General features: G+C 38.0%; 1 pseudogene; it reads left to right on the top strand.

Annotated features, from left to right (window-relative positions):
- Positions 1-5,462: 5,462 nt before the first annotated feature.
- Positions 5,463-8,183, top strand: LOC132016291 (ATP synthase subunit alpha, mitochondrial-like; annotated as a pseudogene).
- The last annotated feature ends 11,379 nt before the right edge of the window (positions 8,184-19,562 follow it).

The raw sequence follows: 19,562 nt of genomic DNA, 5'->3' as shown, positions 1-19,562 counted from the left end.
TTACCTACTTAGGATTCCAAGTTTCTGGTTCCCAACCTCAAAGGATTGATCCTTTTTCTCTGGGATCTCCTCTATCACTTGTTGGCTCCGTGACCCCAGTTAGTCATTTGTGCTCCTGCCTCTGTCTGGAATGCTTTATCTCAGCTCTTTGCACGAGTGGCTGCTTCTCATTCTTCAAGTCTCAGCTGAACCACTACCTCCATGGACGCCTTCCCTCACAACCCCTTCTAAAGTAGGAGGCTTTTTTGTATGTTCAGAGACTGTCAGGTCCCTGCACCTGGCTGCTCTGCCCTCTATTTCTAGAATGATAATCTATTCATCTTCATGAGTTTGAAAGGGGAGAAAATGTCCCTTTTTGCTCATTTCTTCAAAACTGAACTGGGAGATTTGGTCCAAGAGTATTGAGTGTACAGTAGCTGGCACACACTAAATATTGAATATATTCTGATAGATGGGTGTAATTTAAGTAGGATGTTATCAAACGTTTTATCCTAGTTATTTCTATGTGTAAAAAAGTCATTATGTATCCTATTTTATTTTTAAAATTTTATTTATTTATTTGACACAGAGAGAGAGAGAGAGAGAGAGAGAGAGGGAACACAAGCAGGGGCGTGGGAGAGGGAGAAGCAGGCTTCCCGTCTAGCAGGGAGCCCGATGCAGGGCTCCATCCCAGGACCCTGGGATCATGACCTGAGTTGAAAGTAGATGCTTAACAACGGAGCCACCCAGACACCTCTCATTATGTATCTTAATAAAGAAAAGGAATATTGTTTTGAAGTTGTTTTTAAAACTTTAGATTTTTATGGAGTGCCTGGGTGACTAGTGGGTTAAGCCTCTGCCTTCAGCTTGGGTCATGATCCCAGCTTCCTGGGATAGAGCCCCATATCCGGCTCCCTGCTCAGCGGGAAGCTTCCATTCCCCCTGCTTGTATTCCCTCTCTTGCTGTGTCTTTCTCTGTCAAATAAATAAATAAAATCTTTTAAAAATTAAAAAAAAAATAAAAACTTTAGATTTTTAAAGTTAAAGTTGAGAAAATTTGATTCTTCCATTGCTTTAACAGTATGACTTTTGGCAAAAATGTCATTTCTGATTCAGTGTATCCAATTCCAAAGCATTGATGATGCTGTCCTGTGTGACCCCATGGGGTTTGGTTTACAATAAACAGAGTGTGTCTAAAACTCTGTGAGTTTCTTAAGAAGAAAATATTTAAAGAATAACCAGATTGTTCATCTCAAGTTCCTAGCTTGAGGCCTTGTACAAAATAGGTGTTCAATATTTATTTGTTAATTCTACACGAGAAAAGGAGTCTGGACTAGCACATAGAAAGCAATAAAAAGATACTCATATTTCTAAAATTTTTATATCACAATGCAGTCTATATCCAGGACATATTTTCTAAAAAAAAAATGTAAGAACTACATAATGCAATGTTGAAATGACAGGTTATGATTCATTAGGAAGATATGATATCAATTTAGTGGGTTGTGACCAGGATTTTGAAGTAATGGAATAAAATTGAAATATCCAATTTTATCGTAAGTAATAAGGGTAAGTGTTTCTTGAAACTTTTGATTCAGATCTCTGTGAATGTATTTCCTGAGTCAAGATGTAAAATGTGTTTCTTAGGTAAGTTGAGGTTTAAAAATTTTTTTTAAATCGTACAGATTATAATTGAAATGGTGTTGTCCTTATTTTGCTTGATTTAAGAAGAAAAATAGTTGGTACAGAATTCTAGGTTTGCTGCTAGCAGCAAGGAGAAAAATAAAATTCGATACTGGAAAAGTCATATAGGACCTTTTTTTTTTTACCCCTACCTTAAGGAGATAATTAGAAGAGACTAAAATGCACCCGCTTCACTGATAAATGCATGTCATGTTCTGGGAGATCCTTGGTCAAATTTCTCTTTATAGAGTCACCTAGGTGGCTCAGTGGGTTAAACCTCTGCCTTTGGCTCAGGTCGATCTCAGGGTCTGGTTCTCTGCTCAGCAGGGGGCTTGCTTCTCCCTCTCTCTGTCTGTTCCTCTGCCTACTTGTGATCTCTGTCTGTCAAATAAATAAATAAAATCTTTTAAAAAACCTTCTCTTTATAGACCTACTATGAAACTAACGACTTTCTCAATTTTTATTGAAAACAAATGGCACTATCAACTAGTATTTTAAGCTACACGAAGAACTGTACACATCCTATCCTGAAGTCTAATTGTATGTATTGCTTAAAAGGAATGAAAAATTTTTAAAAAATTTCCTGTGCCAAGTCCCTTTCTTTCTACAAATTATGCTTGCTTGCTCCTTAATATATGTACTTGGAGAAAGCTTCCTCACTGGACCTGCTTCAAAAAAGGCAACAGAGTTTTAACTTTGTTTTTAACATTTCATTATGAACATTTCAAATCTGCAGCAAGGTTGAAATATGTCCAGTGTGTAGATTTTACCATTTTTTGTTAAACTTTACCACATTCATCCATGAATCCATGTTGTTTATGCTTTTTTTTTTTTTTAAGATTTTATTTATTTGACAGAGATCACAAGTAGGCAGAGAGGCAGGCAGAGAGAGAGGAGGAAACAGGCTCTCCGCTGAGCAGAGATCCTGATGTGGGGCTCGATCCCAGGACCCTGGGATCATGACCTGAGCCGAAGGCAGAGGCTTTAACCCACTGAGCCACCCAGGCGCCCATGTTTATGCTTTTTGAAACAAATTACAGTTATCGGCACACTTCCCCGAGGTACTTTAGCTTGTGTATCATTAGCTAGAGTTCAGTATTTAAGGTTTTCCATTGGGTGCAACATTTATATATAATACAATGCACAGATGTTAAGAGTACATTAGCTGAGTTTCAACAAATGCATTAACCTGCTACAAACTCCTATTTTTTTTTTAAAGATTTTATTTATTTATTTAAGAGAGAGAGAGGGAGAGCAAGATCTGGGTTGAGGGGGAGGGGCAGCAGGAGAGAGAGAAGCAGGCCCCCTGGGGCTCATTCCCAGGTCTCAGATCATGACCTGAGCTGAAGGCCAATGCTTAACTGACTGAGCCACCCAGGCACCCCCCCACACACTCATATTATATAGAAAATTACCATCACACCGAAGACCCCTCACACCTTTCCTTGTCAAATCTTCCCCATTCCGTCCACCTCCAAGGCAAGGTTTTCCACTATAGATTAATTTCACCTGTTTGAGAATTTCATGTAAGTGGAATCATGCAGTGTGTACTCTTGTGTCTATCTGCTTTACTCGTCATCTTGCTTTTGATTTTCATTTATACTGTTGAGTAATATTTCATTGTATGAATGTAGCACAGTTTGTATATTCTTTCTCCTATTAACGAACATTGGGCTGTTTCTAGCTATTATAAATAAAGCTGCTATGAATGGTTTTTTGGGAAATTTCTTAATAGAAGTCTTTTGTGAACATAAGTTTTCATTTCTTTTCTAGGAGTGAAATTACTGGGTCATATGGTAAGTATATTAAGATACACATTTTTTTTTTCTGAAGTAGTTGTGCCATTTTACATTCTCACTAGTGATCCAGAATTTTACATTCTCACTGGTGATCCAGAATTTTGACTGGATGTCTCCAACATTGCCTCATGATCAGGGTAGGTAATAGCTAATAGAAGGTTCCTTGACAGTATTCTAAACCAAGTTGCTAACTGGTTCCCTGGGAATAATTGTGTATTTTTTCGCTTGTATTACAGCTTTATTATACAACTCTGAGGTACCTAGTTAGAATTAGCTTTTATTTATTTATTTTTAAAGATTTTATTTATTTATTTGACAGACAGAGATCACAAGTAGGCAGAGAGGCAGGCAGAGAGAGAGAGAGGAGGAAGCAGGCGACCCGCTGAGCAGAGAGCCCGACGTGGGGCTCCATCCCAGGACCCTGGGATCATGACCTGAGCCGAAGGCAGAGGCTTTAACCCACTGAGCCACCCAGGCGCCCCTAGAATTAGCTTTTAATTTCTGTTTCATATTCCTGCCAGTTTGTATGATTTTCCTTTTATTCTGTTAATATAATGAATTATGCTGATTTTCAAATATTAACCAATTTTCTTTCAAAGTTGTAATGTATTGTTCTTTTTATGTGTTGTTAGATTCAATTTGCTACCATTTTGATTTAGGGATTTTTAAACAATAGATTTATGAGATTTATGAGAAAAATCGGTCTGTAATTTTCTGTTCTTATAAATCCTTTAATTTTGGTGTTGAGGTTATTCTGGTGTCATAAAACAAATTGAGAAGTATTCTTTATGAGAGTATGTTAGATTGATGTTATTTCTTTGTTAATTTAGAAGTTGCTAGTGAAGGGGGTGGGCTTGAGATTTCTTTTGGGGAGGGTCTGTATATATGGGTTCATTTTTTTTAACAGGTGTAGAGCTATTTAGATTTTATTTATTTTACTTATTTATTTTTTTAATTAATTAATTTTTTAAAAGATTTTATTTTTGAGAATCTCTGCTCAGTGTGGGGCTTGAATTTAGAACCTACATGTTCTACCAACTGAGCCAACCAGGTGTTCCTATTTTGATTTTATTTTTGTGTACATTTTGGTAAGTTGGTCTTTCCCTAAATTTTTCTTGTTCATTTAAATTTTCAAGTTTATTGGCATTCAAGTTTATTGGCATTAATATCTTACTGTTTTTTAATATCTATAGTATGAATTGCAATGATGTTGCCCTTTATTTTTATTTGTTTTTGCTTTGCTCTTTTTTATGCTTTGTTCTTTGATTATTTCTTAGTTAAAAGGTAGGATTTTATACACATTGTGACATGATTTATGCATTTTAAAAATATATTCTGGAGATGATTTTACAGCAGTATTCAAGAGATTTTCCTTTTTTTTTTTTTTTTTTTTTTTTTTTTACTGCTGCATAGGACTTCATAGTATGGCTGTTCACGCAACTAGTCCCCTATAGATAGACATTTGGTTCGTTTCCAATCTTTTTGCTGTAAAAAATAGTGCTGAAGGGAATATCTTTGTACATATGTATTAAAAATTTGTTGTCGTTCATTATGAGCTCATTCCCGTGTGTAATTTAAAAAGCAAAACAAACAAACAATTCACAAAACCAAGCTCATAAATATAGAGAACAGACTAGTACTTACAAGAGGCAGGGTTTAGGGGGTGGGTAAAATGGACAAAGGAAATAAAAAAGTACAGACTTACAGTAATAAGATAAATACGTCACGGCAATGTAATTTGCAGCATGGTGACTATAGTTAATAATACTATATTGCATATATGAAAGTTGCTAAGAGACTAAATCACATCACAAGAAAAAAATTCTGGAACTATGAATGGTGATGGTTGTTAACTAAACATTGTGGTGATCATTTCACAATGCATACTAATATGGAATCATGTTGTATACCTAAAACTAGTATAATGTTGTATGTCAATTATACCAATAAAAAAAAATAAAAAAGTTTTACTGGTGTTATCTTTGGGGTAGATTCTTAGAAATGGGATTTCCTAAAAATGGAGGAGAGGTAATAGCTATAGATCAAAAGAAATTTAAGAGATGAGGGTGCCTGGGTGGCTCAGTGGGTTAAAGCCTCTTCCTTTGGCTCAAGTCATGATCCCACAGTCCTGGGATCAAGCCCCACATCAGGCTCTTTGCTCAGCGAGGAGCCTGTTTCCCTCTCTCTCTGCCTGCCTCTCTGCCTACTTGTGATCTCTGTCTGTCAAATAAATAAATAAAATATTTAAAAAATAAAAAAAAATAAATTTAAGAGATATAACAGAAACTATAGATGATTTTGATTGAATCCTGCTATGAAAAAATGAGCTATTTATAACATTTTGAGAACATGGGTAAATTTAAATATAGAATGGGTATAAGATAAAATTAGGGAATTATTTTTGTGTTGTGATAGTACCATTGTGTCTAGATAGGAGAATGCCATTTTTTTTTTAGACGTGTAAAGTATTTTGGCATAACATGTCATTGTGTGTGACACTTACTTTGAAACAGCTCAATCATCATAATAAAAAATATAGATAGCTAAAGCAATAAAGTTAATATGACAAAATGTAAATATTAACAGTGGTTGACTCAAAGGAGTTCATTGTACCATTTTTCCTACCTTTTATATGTTTTAAATTTCTTGATTAAAAAGTTAAAAATTAGAAAAATCATAGGGGCTCCTGGGTGAGCCAGTTCGTTGAGCATCTGACTCTTGATTTTGGCTCAGGTCAGGATCTCATGGGTCATGAGATCAAGCCCTGCATCTGGCTCTGCACTTGGCAGGGAGTCTGCTTGAAGATTCTCTCCCTCTATCTCTCCCCCAAATCACGCATGTGCACACATTTCTCAAATAAAATAAATCTTTAAAGAATATATATAGGGGTGCCTGGGTGGCTCAGTGGGTTAAAGCCTCTGCCCTCGGCTCAAGTCATGATCCCAGGGTCCTGGGATCGAGCCCTGCATCGGGCTCTCTGCTTCATGGGAGCCTGCTTCCTCCTCTCTCTCTGCCTGACTCTCTTGACTACTTGTGATCTCTGTCAAATAAATAAATAAAATATTAAAAAAAAAGAATATATATAAAATTGTCTTGTCTTTCGAATGAATTATTGTTTTTATTCTTATGTTGTGACTTTCCTTATCCATAATAAGAATTTTTTCTCAAAACTGTATTTTGTCTAATACTAATATAATTATCTCATTATACTAGTATACTATCTCAGAATACTAGTGTAATTTCTTTAGGTTAATATTTGTTTGGGAGTTGGTTCAGAGGCTGCAGCTAGAGAGGAACGACCTGGGGAGAGCTCTAAAGATGCTATCTGGGGATGCCTGGCTGGCTCAGTAGGAAGAACATGTGACTCTTAATCTTGGGGAAGTGAGTTTGAGCCCCACTAGAAAAATACCAAATTAGCTTTAAGAAAAAAAAATGTTGTCTATGCACATGGCCTTTGGCTGTGGCTTTCATCTTCTCTCAGAAGGCTGGTGTGGTCTCCAGAAATGCTTGGCAATCATCCTTAATTGTCACAAGGAACCTCCCTGTCTCTAGCATCTGTCCTCAGAAGACTGGTACCGCTGGGGTGTCCTCTGTTTTTGAAGAGTGTATTCTTGGAGTTAATACCTCTAGTGACCTTGAAGAGACTGAATGTCTCTTAAGTATTGGTGATGGTATTGTTCAAATACATGGGCTGAGAAATGTCCAAGCAGAAGAAAGGGTAGAGTTTTCTTCCAAGCTTGAAGTGTATGTGTCTGAACTTGGAACTTGATAATGTTGGTGGTGGTGTGTTCGGAAATGAAAACTAAGGAAGGAGATACTCTGAAGAGGACAGGAGCCACTGTGGATGTTTTCGTTGGTGAGAAGCTGTTGGCTCATGTAGAAGGTGCCATTGGTAATTGGTTCCAAGAGCCATAGACAAGTTGGCCTAAAAGCACCTGGGATTATTCCTCCAATCTGCAGGAACCAGTTCAGGCTGGCATTAAGGCTGTGGATAGCTTGGAGCCAATTGATCCTGGTCAACCTGAGCTGTTTAATGTTGGCCAATGGACTTGCAAAACATCAAAGATTGACATAATCATTAACCAGAAATGTTTCATGATGGATCTGATGAAAAGAAGAAGCTGTACTGTATCTACATTGCTATTGGTCCAAAGAGATCCACTGTTCCACTGTTGGTAAAGAGACTTACAGATACTATGAAGGGCACCATTGTGGTTTCAGCTGCTGCTACCGATTCTGCCCCACATCAGTACCTGACTCCTTATTCTGGCTCTTTAGGAAAATATTTTAAGGATAATGGCAAACATGAGTTATCCAAACGGTCTGTTGCTTATTGTCACATCTCTGCTGCCCATGAAGACTATCCTGGTGATGTGTTCTACCTACACTCCCATCTTTTGGAGAGAGCAGCCCAAATGAATGATTCTTTTGGTAGCGGCTCTTAACTGCTTTACCACTCATGGAAACACAGCTGGTGGTGTGTTTGCTTATGAGCCAATGAATGTCATTTCCATCCCTGATGGACAGATCATCTTGGAAACAGAAATGTTCTACAAAATTATCTGCCTTACCATCAATATTGGTTTGTCTGTGTCCTTTGTCAGATCTGCTGCCCAAACCAGGGCCATGAAGTAGGTGTCAGGTACCATGAAGCTGGAATTGGCTCTTAATTGTGAAGTTGCTGCCTTTGCCTGATTCAGTTCTGAACTCCACAATTCTTGAGTCATGACGTCCATCTGAATGTCTGAAGCATTCAGACATACTGCTGTGGCTACTGAGGAACAAGGGGCTCTTATCTTTCCTGATGTAAGGAATAGCTTGATAAACTGGAGCTGTTTCTATTTAATTATTTCTTGGCTGGAGTATTTAAAACCAAATTTTATTTTATTTATTTATTTATTTATTCTTAAAAGATTTTATGTATTTATTTGACAGAGAGAAATCACAAGTAGATGGAGAGGCAGGCAGAGAGAGAGAGGGAAACAGGCTCCCTGCTGAGCAGAGAGCCCAATGCGGGGCTCGATCCCAGGACCCTGAGATCATGACCTGAGCCGAAGGCAGTGGCTTAACCCACTGAGCCACCCAGGCGCCCCTTACAACCAAATTTTAGAAGGCATGATACTTTATCCTGATTACTTCATGATGCTTTAAAAGACAAAAAAAAAAAAAAAGTTTTTAAGTGTAACCACAAAGCCATTTTTATATCTATCAAAATGAAGTGTGCATTTCTTTTCTTTTTTTTTTTTTTAAAGATTTTATTTATTTGACCGACAGAGATCACAAGTAGCCAGAGAGTCAGGCAGAGAGAGAGAGGAAGGGAAACAGGCTCTCTGCTGAGCAGAGTATCATGTGGGCCTAGATCCCAGAAGCCTGAGATCATGACCTGAGCCGAAGGAAGAGGCTATAACCCACTGAGCCATCCAGGTGCCCCAAAGTATGCATTTCTTAAGTTATAGTAAAAACAACTCAAATTTCCCTATCATCTCAAGAAATGTCTTTTTACAATTATTATTTTTTCAAGCCAGAATCCACACAAGGTCCACATTTGGTTCTTACAGTTTCATTTGCAGAAGTGCTCCATTTCCCCCTCCCTAATTTGATTTACTTCTTGAAGAAACTGGGTCAGCAGTCTTGTAGAATGTTTCAATTGTATCCTTACGGTGTTTAATTTGCCTTTTCATCCTCTGTATTTTCTGAAGTCTAGAAGTTAGATCTAAAAGCTTGATTAAATTGTATTCTAGATTCTTGACAAGGACATGCTATAGGTGATGTTACAGACTCTATATTATTTCATCACCTCAAGGGCCACATAGGGTCAGATGGCTTCACTTCTAGGAATGCTTAAGTTGTTTATGTGATGACAGCCTCATTTCTTCACTGTAAAGTTTTCCAACAATCTTTCACTTAATGATTTTGGTATCTATTGATGAACACTGCTGATTCATTTGAAAATAAATAGGGGTTGCAAGATGGTGATTTTCTAATGCAGTCATTCCTCCTTCATTTCTTAGCTAGAATTCTGTATAGAAGAACTTTTTTACATTCATGAGGGTTATTTGCTTATCCTGAAATACTGTTCATACCAGAAAGGCAGGCTATGTATGTATGTATGTATGTATGGATGGATGGTTGGATGGGGTGCCTGGGTGGCTCAGTGGGTTAAGCTTCTGCCTTTGGCTCAGGTCATGATCCCAGGGTCCTGGGATCAAGCCCCACTCTGGGCTCTCTGCTCAGTGGGGAGCCTGCTTCTCCCTCTATCTGCCTGCTTCTCTGCCTACTTCTGCCTACTTGTGATTTCTCTCTCTGTCAAATAAATAAAAAATAAAATAAAATAAATATATATGTATATTTTAGGTTTTATTTATTTATTTGACAGAGAGAAGATCACAAGTAGGCAGAGAGGCAGGCAGAGAGGCAGACAGAAAGGGGGAAGCAAGCTCCTCGTGGAGGAGAGAGCCCGAAGCGGGGCTGGATCCTAGGACCCTGACATCATGGCCCAAGTTGAAGGGCAGAAGCTTAACCCACTGAGCCACCCAGGTGTCCCAAGATCTTTAATTATTTCCTTTTAATTATCCAATTTTACAGTAATGTATTGGTTACTTAGCAACCTCCCTGATGTCCATAGAATCTTTCTCTTTTTCCTTTTTTGAATAGTAGTCTGAACCCATTCAATGTGTTTCTGTCAGTTGAAATTGTTGACACTCAAATGGTTCTATTTTGGGTACAAGTGGGAAACTTTTGAGTATTCTGTATTTGTTTGATATGAAAATATTAGCTTTTGGTAGACTTTGTTTTCTGGTACAATAAGACATCCCAAGCTCAGCTGGTATATTTCTTGGAATTGACTGGAAAATCCCAAGGCCTTTTAGTGTGAAATGGTGTTTTGAGACCACAATATGGGATTCTTGTTGCTACTGAGTTATTGTTGCTTCTTGGCCTTTTCAGTAGACAGACCTAGAAGACAAGTAACTATAAAAAATTTTTAAAGTATGAGTTTATACTGATATTTATAACTAATTTAAAATTATAAAAATTTTAGGGACGCCTGGGTGGCTCAGTTGGTTAAGCAGCTGCCTTCGGCTCAGGTCATGATCCCAGCGTCCTGGGATCGAGTCCCACATCGGGCTCCTTGCTCCACAGGGAGCCTGCTTCTCCCTCTGACTCTTCCTTCCACTCTGTCTACCTGTGCTCGCTCTCACTCTCTCTCTGACAAATAAATAAATAAAATCTTTAAAAAAAAAAATTATAAAAATTTAAAAAAAGATTTTATTTATTTATGGAGAGTGAGCATGAGGGAGAGGGAGAGAGAATTTGAGGCAGACTCTGCACTGAGCGCAGAGTCCAATGTGGGACCAAAACCAAGAGCTGTGTGTTTAATCAACTGAGCCACACAGGCTCCCCATTTTTTTTTTTAAGGTTTATTTGTTTATTTGAGATAGAGAGAGAGAGCGTGCAGGGAGCAGGGGCAGAGGAAGAGGGAGAGAAAGAATCTCAAGCAGACTCCCAGCTGAGCAGGGAGCTGTGGTGAGGCTTGATCCTAGGATCCTGAGATCATGACTTGAGCCAAAATCAAGAGCTCGGCTCTCAACTTACTACACAAATCAGGTGCCCCCCACCCACGGTTTTTTGTTTGTTTGTTTGTTTGTTTAAACCTTTCTTTTTCTTTTATTTTTCTTTTTAAAGATTTTATTTATTTATTTGACAGAGAGAGAGGAAGAAGCAGGCTCCCCGCCGAGGAGAGAGCCCGACGTGGGGCTCGATCCCAGAACCCTAAGATCATGACCTGAGCTGAAGGCACAAGCTCAACTCACTGAGCCACCCAGGCACCCTTTTTTAAACCTTTCAATGATGAACAGCTTTAACATAAGTTTTTTAGTAGTAGTATATTAAAAAACATGTATATGTTGGTTTCCAAATAATACAATTGTTGCTATTAACAATAAAACTACTAAATGAAACTAGATAATTTAAGGTTGTTTGCCTTTCAAATTTTTTTTTCCCTAAGATTATATCCCACTCAGAACTGTATAGTCAAAATGTTTTGTTCAAAGGTCAGTTGGTGGGATGACTGGGTGGCTTAGTTGGTTGAGCCGCTGCCTCCGACTCGGGGCATGATCCCAGAGTCCTGGGATCGAGTCCCGCATAGACCTCCTTGCTCTGCGGAGAGACTGCTCTCTCTCTTTCTCTCTCTGACAACTAAATAAATAAAATCTTTAAAAACAAACAAACAAACAAACAAACAAACAAAAAAAAGGTCAGCTGGAATAATTCTTGGTGTGATTTTTGTCACCAAACCATTCACTAGTAGGTTCATTTGCTTTAGTATGTTTTCAAATTGTCTGTATTGGTTTTTATTTCCTTTTTCAGTTTAGTTTGGGTCTTGCTTCCTATCTACTCCTTGAAATACTTCTTTTACTTGTCTTCTGGGACAATACTTTTTCTTGGGTTTTATTTATTTATTTTTCTTGCTCGTTTGGAGCTTCTATTCAGTTTCCTTTCCTGGTTCCTCCTCTTCCCACTTTTAAATCCTGGCATGCACTAGGATGTCTCTGCTATGTGTATTCACTTCCTGCTGAACACATCTTGTCCCATAGTTTTTAACATCATTTGTTTTCTGATCACTCTCAAATTTATATCTCCTGCCTGGACTTCTCTGAATTGCAGATCTAGATCTCCAACTTTTCATTAACCGTCTGTACTTGGATGTCTAATAGGTAGTTTAAATGTCACATGTCCAAAAATGAACTCTTGATCTCCATCCAGCTGTTCCCCCGGGGCAGCCTCCTGTATCTCAGTAAATGACAGCTCTAACACGTTGCTGAGGCCAAATACCTACCAAAGAGTCATCCTGACTCTTCTCTCTTATATTCCATAACTTTCCATCAGTATACCCTATCAGCCTCTTTCTTGAAATATAGTAAGGATCAAATCGATCCTCCATTCCTCACCATCTCCCCTGCCACCACCACCCTCGACTAAGGTGCTATAAATTCACCAGTATTCTGATAATGCTCTCATAACAAGTCTTCCCATTTCCACCCATACTTCTCCTTCACAAACTATTCTCAACTTGACAGAGTGAGCTGTTTAAAGTCATTCCTGTGTTCAAAACTCTCTAATATGTTCCTTCAAAAATATCTGGATTTGAGTACCAAAATAAACATTCCTTCAAATAAAGTAATTTGGTACCCCTCCTTCCCCCCGCTCCAGTTTAGGGGTTTGGGAAAATTGAATGGACGTAAGTGAAACAAGGCTGTCTGTGTATTGCTAATTATTGAAAGTAGGTGATAACATTAAATTCATTGTACTCTTCTCTTTATTTCTGTATATATTTGATAAATAAAATATGGTAGCCGCTAGCCCTGTGTGGCTATTGAGCACTTGAAATGTGCGAGTCTGAATTTAGATATGCTGTGAGTACACTGGCTTTTAATACACACCGGATTTTAAAGACTTAGCAAGCAAGAAAAAAAAAAGTAAAATAACTCATGAGTATTTTCTTATATTAATTACATGTTAAGATGATAATACTTTGGGGCACCTGGGTGGTTCAGTGGATTGAGCCTCTAACTTCAGCTCAGGTCATGATCTCAAGGTCCTGGGATTGAGCCCCACATCGGGCTCTCTACTCAGCAGGGAGCCTGCTTCCCCCTCTCTGCCTGCCTGTCTGCCTAGTTTTGATCTCTCTCTCTGTCAAATAAATAAAAAAATAAAAATCTTTTAAAAAATAAAATTTAAATTTAAAAAATGTTTAAAAATGATGATAATATTTTGGATATATTGAGTCAAATAAAATATATTACTAAAATTAATTTTACCTGTTTCTTTTACCTCTTAAAATATGGCCACCAGAAAATTTAAAATTACATTTGTGGCTCATATCTTTTCAGTGGATCCACAAAGCCCTCTATGATCTGGGTCCTGTTTTCTCTCTGATTTCATCTCCTGCTTTTTCCCCCTCTTTCTTGCTTATACCACTCAACCCACACTGGTCTCTTTGCTAAGAACAAGCAAAATACATTCTCCCTGAGGATCTTTGCCCTTGCTAGTCTGTCTGCCTGGAGCACTCTTGCTCAGTGTTTCTGTGGTCATTCTCATGTTCTTTCAGGATTCTCTACTCAGGCACCTAAGTTTTCAGAGATATTTATTTGATCTACATAACACCCTATCCCCTTCACTCTATTCCTCTTAGTCCACTTTCATTTTCTTTATAATACTTACCATTACTTACTTTTTGGGTTTTGTTCATTTGTCTTCCTGTCTCCTGAACATCCAGCATAATGCTTACACAGTATAGGTATTTGGTAACATTTTCTGGAAGGAATGTCTATAGATTGTGAAAATAATTATGTCAAGTTCAATACTGCTTTCTGCAATTCTGCAAAAATGAGGCTCAGGTTTCCTAAATGTATGAAGAATAAAAATTATTAAAGTAAACTTTAATTATCACTACAAGCTATTCCCTGCATAAGAAAACATATGCTTTATAAAATGATATAATTCCTGTTTTATTCCTTTCAAAAGAAGGTAAAATAAATAACCTTGTATTTTTATTAATTAATTTAAAAAATTAATTTATTAAATTTTAAATTTTTATTATTTTTATTAACATTAATTAATTTTTAAAATGTGGACATAAAATATTATGTTAGTTTCAGGTATACAACATAGTGATCAGATAATTATATACATTACTAAATGCTTACTACTATAAGTGTAGTTACTGTCTTGTCATCATGCAACATTATTACAGTCTTATTGACTATATTCCCTATGCTGTACTTTTCATCCCCATGACTTTTTATTTCTTTTTTTATTTTTATTTTTATTTTTAGAGAGGAGGGGAGGGTTAAAGGCAGGAAGAGAGAAGGAATTTTAAGCAGGCTCCATGCCCTGCAAGAAGCCATACTCAGGACTCAATCTCACAACCTTGGGATCATGACCTGAGCTGAAACCAAGTTGGACACTTAACTGACTAGGCCACCCAGGTGCCCTGACTTATTCATTTTATAACTGGAAGTTTGTACCTCTTAATCCCCTTTACCTATTTTGCCTACCGACCCCTCCCCAGTTCCTCCCCTCTGTCAATCACCAGTTTGTTCTCAGAGCTAATACTAATCAATTTCTCTATATTTGCGTCATTAGTAATAGAGGGATTTTAGAGATACTTATGATGAATTCAATAAAGTAAATAAAATACAGACAAAACTTACTGAATGTCAGAAATTGTTTTTATCCAATAGATATCCCATTTCTCAAAGGCATTTTCCAAATTCTTTTATTAGTCTGGAATTTTTACTGTTTTAATGGTAATCCAGTGAAGTAGGTCGTGCCAAGGAGCTTAGAAATTTTTTTGGATACATTGAAATTTTGTTGTGCTAGTAATTATAATAAAACTTGATCTGTTTGTAAGATAACTTGAAGGCAGTCATTGTTCTTTATTTAAAGCTAAAACTATGTAGCAGGGAGAGGATCCAAAAAAGGAAAAATGCAAAAGGACTATTTTTAGCCTATTGTCTTTATCTTAAAATGTAAGATGACTAAGTGTAATAATGAAATAATTTAAAAGGAAGGAGACCTTTTCCTTATTTGACTACATTTCTTCTCTATTTTAATTTCAAACAGTCTTGGTCATAGCATCCTTTCAACTATAACTAAAAAAAAACTGAAATGACACCACCAATGACAATTTGGATTGTGAAAGTGTCAATAGACAAAACTGGCAGATCAAGGTTAGCACTGTATTATAAAGACCTTTAACTAAGACTTTAAAAGTATATCCTTCTTGAATTTGTGAATTATTTTGTACTTGTTTAGCAAACATCTACTAAGTGTATATCATGTGTCAACACTGAACCCACCACCCCAGGTTACAAAACCATATTTTCTTTTCTTTTCTTTCTTTCTTTTTTTTAAAAGATTTTATTTATTTATTTGACAGAGATCACAAGTAGGTGGAGAAGCAGGCAGAGAGAGAGGAAGCAGGCTCTCCGCTCAGCAGAGAGCCCGATGCAGGCCTCTATCTTAGGACCCTGGGATCATGACCTGAGCTGAATGCAGAGGCTTTAACCCACATAGCCACCCAGGCGCGCCCCCCCCCTTTTAAAAAGATTTAATTTATTTGTGTGTATGTGAGAGAGAGGATAAGAGAGAGAACATGAGAGGAGAGAGGTCAGCAGGAGAAGAAGACTCCCCGCTGAGCAGGGAGCCCCATGTGGGACTCCATCCTGGGACTCGAGGACCATGACCCGAGCCGAAGGCAGTCGCTCAACCAACTGAGCCACCCAGATGCCCCAAAACTATATTTTCATAGCAGCTATCGTCCACTGAAAACCGAATGTCAAGTAAGTTCTTTCCAGAGATTTTAGTTAATTCTCATGGAGGGGGTTGTGGTGAATTTTATTACTCTCAATATGCAAGCAGGGAAACGGAGGCTTTCCACAGAGTTCTGCTTTCAAAGTGTTCACTGTCTAGAGAGGTGAGAATAAGAGTATCTATATTATGAAGTGCTGGCTGCTGCCTTAGACAGTGCAGGGGGACTGCCCTTGGGGGATGGCAGTGAGGAAGGCTTTCCAGCTTGTTCTGAATTTGAGAGGCAGACAGGAGCCTGCACGGTGAAGAAGAGTGGAAAGGATTGCTAGCATACTGAAAGACACTGAGATTGGAAATGATCTGAACATGAGCGAAAACTTTTCTAATAAGCCTTTCATTTACTCATCATGTACCATACTTCCTGTATTTCCTTATTTAAACAAAGATCTGGCTTGGGCAATGAGGGATCACCTGAGTTGTTACAAAGGTCTGGGAGGGTTGGCAGGGTTTGTTAGGATCAGCAGACCCCTGAAAGCTCCACATCCTAGGCTCAGGTTTTTCCTCTGCAGATTCCTGAGGGGCAGATTCCATGGTGAATAGCAGAGCGGCTAAGAGAACAAACTCTGTGCCAGACTGCCTGGGTTTAAATCTCAGCTCTGCCACTTCTTACTAACAGATAGGACCTTGGATAAGTTATCTAACATTTTAATGCCTTGGTATCTTCATTCAGAAAATGAGAATAAAAACAATAAAATTTAATTCATCATGTGGTTGTCATAAGGATAAAGGGAGTTAATACATATAAAGGTCTGAGAACAGAGCCTGGCACATAGGAAGCTCTATGTAAGTACTGTAGTAAATACCTAATAGTAGATACCTAGTTTTGTGTAAATACCTATCTTAGGTATTTACCTATCTTAGGTATTTACACAGAAATGCTACTTTGTTCATTTGGAATAAACTTTGTTCCTATTTAATGATGCTAGCTCCTACTTTTTCATTGTTAAGATACTTGAGAAGCTAAATTTTGAATCAGAAAGTTATTTGGTGGGAACTGGCATGGGGTATTTACCCTAGGTACTGGTAAAGGCCGGTGAGATATCCCCACACCATAACAGAAAAATTCTCCATTGGATTTCTTCTGTCTCCCAGAATCATTATCTTTCTCCTGTGTTTCTGTCTGCCCAGCCAGATATAGCTAATGGGTTCAGAGTGGATGGAAATAGAACTTGGAAGGAATCCCAGAAGTGCTAAATGTTAAGTAGGATCTTTTTGATTTTTTAAAAAGTAATCTCTACACCCAACGTGGAGCTTGAACTCACAGCCCTGAGATCAAGAATTGCCTGCTCTTCCGAGTGAGCCAGCCAGGTGCCCCAAGCCAGGATCTTTTGGTTAAAACAACCAAACCTCTTTGAGGCCTTCCTCTCTATTTCACCTCTTCCTTTGGGTAGAATGTGGCTGGGGTTTCCCTAACTTCATTATATTACAGGAATTACAGGAAATGATATGTCCCTGATGAACTGGAGGGAGGAAAGTCTTTACTATAGAACTTAGAACACTTAACTGAGCAGAAGTGGCTCAGGAAATTTACATGGAGCTCTCAAAGACATGTTTCTCCACATTTGGTTTGGAAGTGATGCTGACAGTTTGTCAGAGACTCATGACATGTCAGGTTGAAAAGAGTGCAGTGTTCAGGTATCCAGGACCATGTCAGTGTGAAGTTCTCCAAATTGAAGGCCATAAAATGCTTAAAGTGAAGGTACTCTACAACCCAAATAACATTCCAATCTGTTCTTCATATTGATTAAATCTTGTCTGGAGGCTGTTTTCCACTTGTCTCCTTCCAGAATGAAGGTGAACTTACAGGCACCCTGGATTTTTTGTTTATTTTTTTGTTTTGTTTTTTTTTAAGGTGTGGAGCCCAATGTGGGGCTTAAACTCACAACTCTGATACCAAGACCTGAGTTGAGATCAAGAGTTGGACACTTAACCAACTAAGCCACTCAGGTATCCCATGGATTTCTTTTTTTTTCTTTTCTTTTTTAAGATTTTATTTATTTGAGAGAGAAAAAGAATGTCCATGAGTTTGGAGGAGGGAGGGACATACAGAGAAAGAATTTTAAGCAGACTCTACACCAAGCGCAGAGCAGGACACGGGGCTTGATCCCATAACCCTGAGATCATGACCTGAGCCAAAACCAAGAGTTGGATGCTCAACAGACTGAGACACCCAGGAGACCTTGTAGTTCTTAATTAGTAAAGACTTTTTGCTCCAGGGAGCTTGCTCAGAAGATCAGAGGTCAGTGAGATCCAGTAACTCATGTGTGAACCAGTCTGAGACTTCTTTTGTGGCCATAAATACCAAGCTCACCTTCTTTTGTTCTCATGAAGAACACTGGGGCTACCTGTGAGATTTTGTAGGACTTTATCTGTCATCTGGAGGGAAGAGACAAGTCATAACATTTAAGTGCCAAGTTCTGTAATAGAAGGTTCAGAGATAGGATAGTCTTTGGAAAACAGGGGAAGCAAAGAAGACCTCATAGAAGATGAAATGCTTGTCCTGAATTTGAAAGGTGAGGAGTATGCATAGCAGACAAGGGAGGATATTCGTGAGTATTCCAGAAATATTGCCATCATAAGCAATAAAACCCAGAAATCTGAAATTATCTTGTCATGAAAAGTTTTCAAACTATTAGCGACTTCAATGGTTTTAAAGGGTCTAATACTGAAAGGCTGGAAACACAGTTCCCTCCTTTCCAGAGCTGGGGAAATTGGAGCTGAGATTTGCGGGCAGGAGTCTGATAATTAGAAATATCTGGGAGGAGGGCTGATGCTGTGTAAGCCGTTTTGTGATAATGAAGGCCAAGGACGCTGCAGAGATATCTGCCATGACGTCATTTAGCTGCTGAACCAGCTAGATTTTATTTAAGCCACTTACGTTGAGTTTTCTGTTATTTTTAGTAAAATGAATTCCTATCTCCAGAGAATTTAGTTCCCTAAGAAGGGTTCTTAAAGTAACAGACTCTAAAATATGGACTTGGCTGAGTAGAGGAGTTAGGACAGCAGGCAGTGAGGACCTAGGCTGGTGATAACAGTGGGAGGGTTGGTCAAATCATTATCAGTTATGTCTTGGGACCAAGAATATGTAACAATAACAAGGAGGAGAAATGTTTAGACAAATCTCAGGTTTTTGATGTGTGTTGGCTGCTTGTTACTGTTGAAAATAAGAGGATTGAAAGGATACGCCATCAACATGAAGTTGGTATAGTTTTATTAATATCAAGTAAAGGACACTTTAAGCCAAAAACAACACTAGAAATGGATTTACTTCATTGATACGTAGTTCAATGCACCTAGAATATGTAATAGTTATAACAATTCCAATTCTAAACTTATACTGCCTAATACAGGCCTAGTATTCAAAATGTATAAAACAAAAAGTGAAGGAAGTGATTTGATGAAAGGGGAAGGGGCACATGATAGATCAGGCTGCCAACAGCTGAACCCAGTGATCAATCTTAGCATTATGAAAAGAAATAAGCAAACCTTATATGTACATTCTAGAAGAAAGCATCAATATTACCTATGAGGTAATCTTGCCAAAAATTTGGACCTCAATCTGATCAAGGCTCTAGAGAGTTCATAGGAAATAGAGAGCACAAAGGAGCAGATAAAGCATTAACCAAAGGATTATAATCAGTGAAACTTTAAAAAAATTTTTTTTATTTATTTGACAGAGAGTGAAAGAGGACAGCAAGGGGAATAGGAGAGGGAGAAGTAGGCTCCCTG

This window comes from Mustela nigripes, chromosome 4, assembly GCF_022355385.1.
Source record: "Mustela nigripes isolate SB6536 chromosome 4, MUSNIG.SB6536, whole genome shotgun sequence".
In the NCBI taxonomy this organism is placed as follows: Eukaryota; Metazoa; Chordata; class Mammalia; order Carnivora; family Mustelidae; genus Mustela; species Mustela nigripes.
This window is presented reverse-complemented; position numbering and strand designations above follow the sequence as displayed.